At 39.0% G+C, this 9085-nt stretch overlaps 1 protein-coding gene across 2 annotated transcripts in view; it reads right to left on the reverse strand.

The window, feature by feature from the left end:
• Positions 1-7143: 7143 nt before the first annotated feature.
• COL4A1 (collagen type IV alpha 1 chain) overlaps positions 7144-9085 on the reverse strand; it is a 133422-nt gene continuing 131480 nt past the window's right edge. For both annotated transcript variants that reach the window (XM_066985497.1, XM_066985504.1), the window contains exon 52: positions 7144-9085. This exon is cut by the window's right edge and continues 1151 nt beyond it. The gene's annotated coding sequence lies outside the window, so the exon portion shown is untranslated.

The raw sequence follows: 9085 nt of genomic DNA on the forward strand, positions 1-9085 counted from the left end.
TGTGTGCGTGTGTGTGTGTGTGTGTGTAGCAGTTTACTTGCTCTCGTGCTGCCACCCAGCTGCTCCTGGTACTTCATGAAAAGAGGACTTCTGTTGCAGAAAATATTCGTGGGCCTGTTGTTCACAGAGTTAACTTCTAAGCAGTACCAGAGCAGGGTGTGCCCTTAGTGCTGGCACGCTGGCTGCACAGCACTCCGGTACAAAACAGAGGGGTAGACATCGCCTGGTGTTGTGCTGTTTGTCTCTGAGCAGCCTGTAAAGGACGGTGAGAGACAGATGCTTGGGTTAACACATGAGACACACCAAAGAGAGCTTGCTGGGATGTTTAGCCGCTATACTAATAGCAGAGAGCAAAGGTCAGAATAGATGGTGGCTGAAAAGGAGCTGGTCCCTTCAGTTTGCTTTCCTTTCATCAGGACAACACACTGTTTGTACAATCAGCCACAGCTTTCAACAATGGACTGGCTGGAGATGAGTCACTAAAATGAATAATCCTTTTTAATCTCTATGAAAAACATCCTGTTAGTGCTGCCATATTCTAGGAATTGTTATAACAGGAGCAGCGAAGGGATTAAGTGCTTAAACCTGTCCCACCAGGACAAGTTTACTGCAGCAGAATCTCTTTGCTGGTAACAAGTCTCTGCTTCTCCCTGTGAAAACAAGAGAATATTCCTGTTCTGTATTTCTTTCTCTGTAACCAGCCCTCTAGGACCCATCAACACAATATGGCTTTTTTAAAAAATTAAAATCTAGATCAACTCACAGCAGACGCTGAGTATGAAATAAAAGTAAGGATCACGAGTTCACCAAGATTACAGCAGAGCCCGTTCTCGATGCCTTTTGCTGAGAGCATTACATTTCTGCCAACAAATCCACTGGAGAATATGGATCCTCTAGACTCAATGCTGTCTTTTCTGTGCTTTTCAGCACAGTGCTGTGCAGCTTTCAAAAGGTGAGTGATTCTAGGAAGCGATTAAAATATGTAGGATATTCTTTGCAGCATAAGGCTGAAGCCTGTGCTTTCAATACTGAATGTAAAAAGGTTGTCAGCTATGAAGAATGAACAAGCTATCCAGCTACCTGACAGGAACGATTAGTCTCATGAGCTATGAAAATTGCTAGAGGAGGCAGATGAATGCTTTGTTTTCCCCACAATACTTAAAATGGCAAGAGCTTGCTAAAATATTTTGTGTTAATATAAACCGATGACAAGCTCTTACTGGTCTCATTTTCAGAAGTGAGAGTTCAAGAAGACTGCCTCTTTTCACTGACTCTGTCACAGCAAGGCATCCAAAATATATTGCGGTTGATGCAATACAGGACTGAAGGAGACATCCTCTATTATTCTCAAATTGACAAGGCTTTATCATCAACAGGTGGCTGAGCAGCGCTTCTTTTGAACCCCCTAAATACATCACTGTGGATTTTTTGAGGTGCTCAAGCCTCACCAGCTCTGCTCCCATTGACGTGATCTGAAGCAGAGCGGGATGATTCCGGCTGTATTTGCACCGTGGGGCAGGTGTTGTGTTTGTAGGCCACGGACCTTGGCCACGTCCCAGTCCCGGAGCAAATGTTCCCTGTGATGCACCTGCCAGTCCTACCTCACTGACTGTCCAGATCACGAACCTGCTGGAGCCCTTTCCTACGCCTCTGGGCTTCTTTCCAAAAGGAAGCGGGGTGGAGAGGGAACAGCCTGCACCTGTATCTCAGTTCAAGGTGGAGCTGAGTCAGAGCTAAAATTTCCACCTAGATCTGTCCAGCTCTTGGCACACCTCCCACCTCCATTGAGCACATAAAAACTATAGAACAGGAACTCATACATCAGATTCTTCCGTCATCTGAATTTTAATAATGTTTTGGACAAGTAGTACAGACGATAGGGTAATAGCTCTCGGATGTAAAATCTACATAAAACAATTGTTGATTATATATATATATATATGTATGTATTATCCATAAGAAGAATCCCACTAGAACATGGAAAGACACTATCTGACAACAGGATATGGCCAGCAGATGTGCATTTCTTTTCAGTAAGTGCTAACACAGCTTGTACAGTGCCTTAGTTTTTCAGTCCTACCAGCCCAGGCAATCCCATCAGGTAGCCGTGCAAATTTGCCAGGCCTTAGCATACTTTTGCACCTACATTTTTACTGAAACTGAACCAAAACAAAACAAAAAACAGCTCCAAATCTAGCTCCTTTGATAGTTATAAAGGATTCTCCAGGATTAATTTTTTATGGTCAATTTACACCCAATGCGCTAAGTCCCTTCTCTATTAAACAGGAAGATTTTTTAGCCCCTTCCTTGAAAATGTGTGGGCAAGTTCTGCACTTCTCATCTCAGAAAAAGAAGAGCTAGGATGGATCAAAGAGGCCACTTGTAACAGTCCATACACCAGGATACTTGCTCATCCAAAGCATCCTCTTCTACTCATTGCTTCTCCTTCAATACAGGCATTTCCTGGAGCCCAAAGAAAGAGCAAGTAATATGCTGTCTTTAGTATACATGCTTCATTTCATCTATCATTACTTTGCTTTGGAGACTTTACTTTGAATACCATACTTCAGTGATTTTCCTGTCTTCCAGGAAAGTGACTGAGAAGACAGAAAGGGACTCTCTCAAGTTACTTGGCATCCTATGTACGATACTGATATATGTGATCCAGCTGCAACTACTGCAATTCTTTGGATTCTGTGTAAGGTTGTATAAAGTAAAAAGTCTAACATATGCAATGGAACATAAAAAAATAAACATTTTTTTTCTTTCTTTTTTGGTCACTATCCAGCAGTGCCAGACAGTTTGGGGCAGAGCATGATCCAGCAGGAACAGACCTGGCCCAGAAGTTAAAAGACTGACCTTTTTTCTTACTTACTGCATGTTATTTCATTTCCCTTTTTTTTTTTTCTTTCTTTTTTTTTTTTTCTTGCTTGTAAAATGGGAGCACTGGTATTTATTTGCTATTTTAAACAACGAATCAAAAATCTTGTATATCAGTTTATTCTAAGTGATGGTTGAAGATAGTTACTTCTAAACTCCTATGGGTTTATTTTAGAACTGTGTACATAAACAAACCAGTTGTCTGTGTTTGTGGCTCTTCATATGTTAGTATCCAGTGCAGTTTCTTATAGGAAGTAGAAAACAAAATTTGTTGTCACAAGTCTATGCAACCGTATAAAATTAGATTTGCTCCATAAACACGACGGGAATGTCCTTTACGGAACCCTAGTGTCCCCCGGAAGAGTTGGCGGCATGCAAAAGGAGGTAGATGATCTTACATGTGCCTTCTCTTAGCACTTGCTGCCACATGATGAGTTAATATTTGATTAGGCAGTACTGTATCTATGACACCTGTTCACCAGGGAGACTAGGCCAACAACTGATGTAATCTGCCTTATTATACACTTAATGATAGAGGAGAAGTGCTGCTTTTTCAGCTTCCCACGTCTGCTTTTCATTTCCTCTCCTACACATTCCTGAGGGGTCATGTTCTGTGCCTTGCAAAAGCAAACAAACAACTACAAAATCTCTCTCCCTCGCTCTGTGATCCCCTGCAATTTGCTTGGAAGAAGAGAAGTTAAAGAAATTCCACTCTACTGTGTGTTTCTGAACAAAAATCTACTTGCTAGTAGTTATTATTTTACATGTGTTGGCTAGATTGTTTACAACAAATCAGGACAAAAAAAAAAAAGTGTTGGTACTAAAGCTACTTAGAAGAGCTCAGATTTTTTGTATCAGTGAATCAAGCACTTGGCCAAAGCTTCCAGATCCTCTTCACAAATGCTGTTTTCAGATTCTCGGGCTCTGACTAATAGGACCTACTCCATTTTTTTTAGGCCATTTTTCTGAAAAGGTGAGTGGCTGTAACTGGAATCCTACAGATGCTTTGAAGCACCTCATCTGAGCAGAATCTCAATTATTCTCTCTACAGTTACTCAGATCTGTGACCCTCAGGTCACGGTGTCTTCCTGTAGGAAATGCAGTGCTTCTGGTTTGCACCACCGGCAATCACAGTAATCTTTGGAATCAGCATACGACTTTTATTTCAAATGTATAAGCTTGTGGTTACACAGAGACTACTCAGCCAATTTGATTCCTGTATTTTTCTTCAATTTGAGCTTCATAAATTCTGTATCTGTCCTGTTAAGAAATCCCCATTTTTAGCTCATAACTGTAGGCAATACCTGAAATGCTATAATTGCCTTTCTTATTCTGAGTAACTCTTGTTACAACGTGAATACATCAGCTAGAGAGAATTTTCTCAAATTTTTATTTCGGGTTTCCTTCCCTCCCATTTGAGAGAGTTCACCACCTTTCCCTGAAGTGAGATTTGTCTTTGAAGAGAGGAAGAGGGCTGCAGTTTCTTTTCATTGGAATGCCAGCACTTCTTTTCTTTTCTATGTGTTTTGTATTAGCAAAGGCAGGGCTGAGAATAAGATAGGGTGTATCTTTCACTGCCTTGGGCTAACTCCTTTTCTTAGTTCAGGGACAATACTAAAAAGCCCGGATGGTATTACAAACAGCTTTTGATCAGATACAATTGACAGTTCCCAATTGCTGATCAAAGGTGGCCAGAAAATCTGTGAAAAAGCTGTAGTCTCTCTGGCAAAGAGAGGAAGCAGTGCTATCATCCCTAGATGACTCTGTTGGGCTACCAGGTGCCAGCATTCACTTCCATCGGGTACGAACCTTCTTACCTGCCAGTGTCCTGGGTCCCAAAGTCATGCAGACGCTGCTGCGGCACATTTTCCATGCTATGGTAATAGGAGGTAAATCTCCACGTGAGTATAAAACAATACTTAGACTTGCCTGGAATCAGTGCCTGAGCATTGCACAGAGTGGGGGAATTCCCAGAAACATTTTTGAAAGTGGTACACAGAAAAAAATCTTGACATGGGATTGCGTTTCAAGTCCCTGTGATTTGGTTGCTACTTTGATCATATCTCACAGGCAGGTTCAGTTCCAAAATTAGGCTGGAAAAAAAAAAAAGTTGCTATAATTATTTACAAGAGATAGGAAGAGGGGAGCACCTTCCACTGCCAGCCACAATGCCCACAAGGATAACAAAAGCTTTGGCGAAAGATAGCACTGGGCATGTGCTAGCACTCTCCATTTTGAACTTCTTCCAGGAACTGGTGGTGAGAAATAACCACGTTGGTGAAAGCCTGAGAGGTATATTCTAGAGCAAGAATACAGTGAATTATACCAGTATAAAAGCTGTGCACTAAGAATAATAAAAAGGTTTGATCAACACTCTTTAAACTATTTTACGAGGGCTTTCTCCCCTGCCCAGGCCCTTTTACATGCTTATTTACTACAGCGTAAATCATACTTCATCGAGCTGAGATGACAAATGAAGCCTGCCACAATTCTGCATTAAATGTAACGTTTTCTTAGGCAAGACAGAAGTTGACAGAGCATCAAATGATCATGTTCCATCTATAACTTTCATTCTGTCAAGTCTTCTGTCCTCTGCCTGCCAATTATAATAAATATAGCTGACGGCGTATAGCCAGAAGAAAATGAAGGCAGCTTTCTAACACATGTACAACTAAGGTATTCAGGCATTTGTAAATCTTTTGATTGTTTACCTAAAAGCAATGCTCTGTTCTCTTTGGGTTCAAGACAATAAGAAATTGGAAAGGAATAAATATTTAGAAATCAACATGTAAGAATATTCAGCTCAGAGTCATATCCCCTCATGGTGGGAGCCAAAGACAAAAGGTGGTGTCAATAAGCCTGTCTGGGTGAAGTATCTTTACCACAGGAAAACACATTTTTTGTTTTTTTTTTTTTTCTTTTTTGTTTCCAGGAAATTATTTTTGAGATCATTCTGACTGTTAGCAAATCTCTCACAAAGAATATGTGCTTCTTGCTCAGCTGTTAGCAATAAAAATGGTTGCATATTATTTTTGATTTATAATCAGACTGTACATATCTCCCCAATATTACACACTTACAAGTAATATTGAGTTCATATTAAATAAACGATAGCATAACTAGTGGGTGGATGGAACAATTTCCTCTTCTCTACACTCTTACCTCAGTCTGAAAACAGAGAGGCTGAATGCTTCCATTTGGCCACTGAATACCTTTTCTTAATAATGATTAATTATATCCCAGGCCATCACTGGTCTCGGCATTAGCCTGAGCCTGAGGTATGCATTTAAGCATCCATGCTGGTCTCATTTTCTCACTGTGTCATCTAATTCAGGACGTGAAGTTCATAGGAAAGATTATTTCTGTATGGAAAGGTAGAAATACAGTGAGTAACACATCGCTGCCACTATGCAAACACCAAAGACAGAGGTAACTCCACTGCAGCATCAAGAAAAATGCCACTAAATTCCACCTGAATGCCAAAGTGCAGATATTACCTGACGGTCACCATTATTAGACCAGGCAGGTGCCAAGACACTTGTGATTTCTAATTGTTAGGGGTCTTTCTTTGTGCCAGGTGCCATATTTTCTGCTTACTGTGTTTAGTGGGTCTTCTGGGACCCAAGTGCCGGGCCTTGTGTTTTATAGATGTTTGATGTTTTGTCTTGTGTAAATAGTGTAGATTACTCCAGATTTGTAAAACATGAAAGGCAGAAAAGGAACTCTCAGAAAGTCACACGGGTTTATGATTTCAGACGTAAAAAGATATGGCTTCAATACAATCTTGTTTCAGGGAGACTAACAAGGGAATACTGTTCTCAGGAGACCTGTTTCACAGGAAAAAGAAAAAAAAAAAAGGAAAGAAAAAAAAAAGGAAAAAGAAAAAAGAAGTATTTTATCAAGAAAGTTACCACTATGAAAGGAAAAGATATATAATTATGAACTGAATGTGCATCTGCCAGAAAAGATACACAGGCTAAGAAATAATCAAATATATATTTTGAAACAAATTGTTTCATCTTGTTCTATTTTTATTTTGCCTGTTTTTAGAATCTGCCTTTTTTATTTTTAATTTTTTACTAAACACTGCTTTATTTATATTTGAAAAAGAAAATTACTGGTGAATAGAACATGTAGGAACAAAGACAGAGACTCAAGAAAATAGAGAACTGCTACCCTGCTTTACATTTTGGTGGAGAACACATTATTTGTTTAAGTCGTTAGTACCACTCTTAGCATAAAGAGAGCAAGGGCACCACCTGCTGTTTTAGAAATGTATTTATTTGGGTCATGAAAGTTACTCTTCAAGTACTGCATTCAAAAACAGTCAGGCCTACTAAACAAGCTGTACTTCTTTAGGAAAGCTTTTTCCTGAAATTTAAGCTTATGCAAGACAATTTTAACAAATCACGTGTTTGCAGTTGCCTGTTCACACAATGAACTGTACTGTAGCAACAAAGCTGGCCAAGAATGACTGAATATGGGATACTTACAGACGTTTGAAAGTAAGAAAGAATTTCACAACTGTTCTGCTTTAGTATGTGGGCTCTTCTTCATGCAGGGCATCAAAATCCAGCATTCACAATATTTTCAGGAGATCTGATTTGTATTCAATAACCACTGACAAGTTTACTCATCATTTAAGTAGAAATAGCATATCAAGCATTACAGAGGTTTAGGTCATTTTAAGAGCTGGAGGTTATGGAATAAATAATTCCTACTAGGTAAGTATGACATAAAACTATAGTTCAAATGTTTTTTGATTATTTTTTTTTTCCAAAGGACCTTGTTTACAAAATGCTCCCATTTAAGAAAATACAGGTTAGTACACACCCAGCTGCAATGAGTAGTCCCTTTACCAGCAAAGGGAATTGTTTTCTTATGCACAAATTTGATTACAACGTGCATGTAGGACTTAAAAATCAACCATCTATCAGTTCTGAGGTGATTTGAACCAATCAAACTAAACCCCTAGCTGAGACAACCCCTTGGAGATAAGCTGTAGAGTGAAATTAAGACGTCTGACCAGTAGCTTTGATTCTCTGAGTTGGAGAAGGCTGAATGTCTGCATCACTCCTCCTAGACAACAGGAGGAATCACCCTCTGTTCTCCTCTTCCTCTGAAAAACATACAGCACTTTGGAAAACCCTGCACCAGGCTGATTAGACAGAAACACATTACTATACTTCATAGGCTGGTAAAGGACTTTTATGAGGACTGATCATTTATAAATAAAATGATCATCTGTCAGAACTCTTCCATGAGAGTAAGACTCAGAACTGAAGGAAATGGCCAATTTCTATTCAGGGGCACTCAGTCATTTGGCCAGCCAACGTTCTCAAGGATTTTAAGTGAAAGTGAGTTCAGAACAGCAGCAGCAGCAGCCTACCCATGAATTTGGGAAAATAATATGCAACATTAACAAAGTATGTGCTTTTGCCAAGGAAAAAAGATATCATGGCCCATTTCCTCTTCAGACAACCTGAGCAAAAGATTCACCTTCCCTGCTTACAAGCAAAATTATATCAGATACTTTGATTTTCACCCTGTACAATTTAGTTCCATTTTGTCTAGGAAAATTCAAAGGAAGAGTGAAAAAATTCTGTATCTTGACTGCTTCCCATAAGCTAAGATGAAGTTTGAGTATTTCTGTAACACGTTAACATCAAATACATTTCAGTAACAGATGCATAATCCATGCTTTGTCTATCAGTACCAGTTCTTACAAAGTAACAATTGAGGTGTCTGTACAGCGTCCTGCTTTCCCCTTTTGAAGATGCTTTGTACATCTGCAAGATGTGCAAAACAAAAATAATCTGTGATTGCATTAAGCTTGTGCATTTATTGGTGGCTTATTCAAAATTAATTCATTGCTGTAAATGAATGCTAATAACAAATTAGTAAAAACTTTTTTCTTTTCTTCTGCTTTTTTTTTTTACACAAATAGTTTTATTACAAACTTGAACTCTTAAGAAATAATACACATTTAAGAAATTACACAAAGGCCTTGACATTTGCAAAAATCTTTTGGTATTTTCATGGTTATAGACTATAAAACACCTTTGGATGCTGATGTGCTCAAACATTGGTATTGCTGCATAGAAATTCTTTAGAAATATTTTTGAGGCTACTTTGAAGAATTTTTTGGCACAATATTAACAAAATTAAGGCCTTATCCTTTTCAATATCAAGTCATTCAGTGTGT

Source organism: Anser cygnoides, chromosome 1 (genome assembly GCF_040182565.1).
Source record: "Anser cygnoides isolate HZ-2024a breed goose chromosome 1, Taihu_goose_T2T_genome, whole genome shotgun sequence".
Taxonomy (NCBI): domain Eukaryota; kingdom Metazoa; phylum Chordata; class Aves; order Anseriformes; family Anatidae; genus Anser; species Anser cygnoides.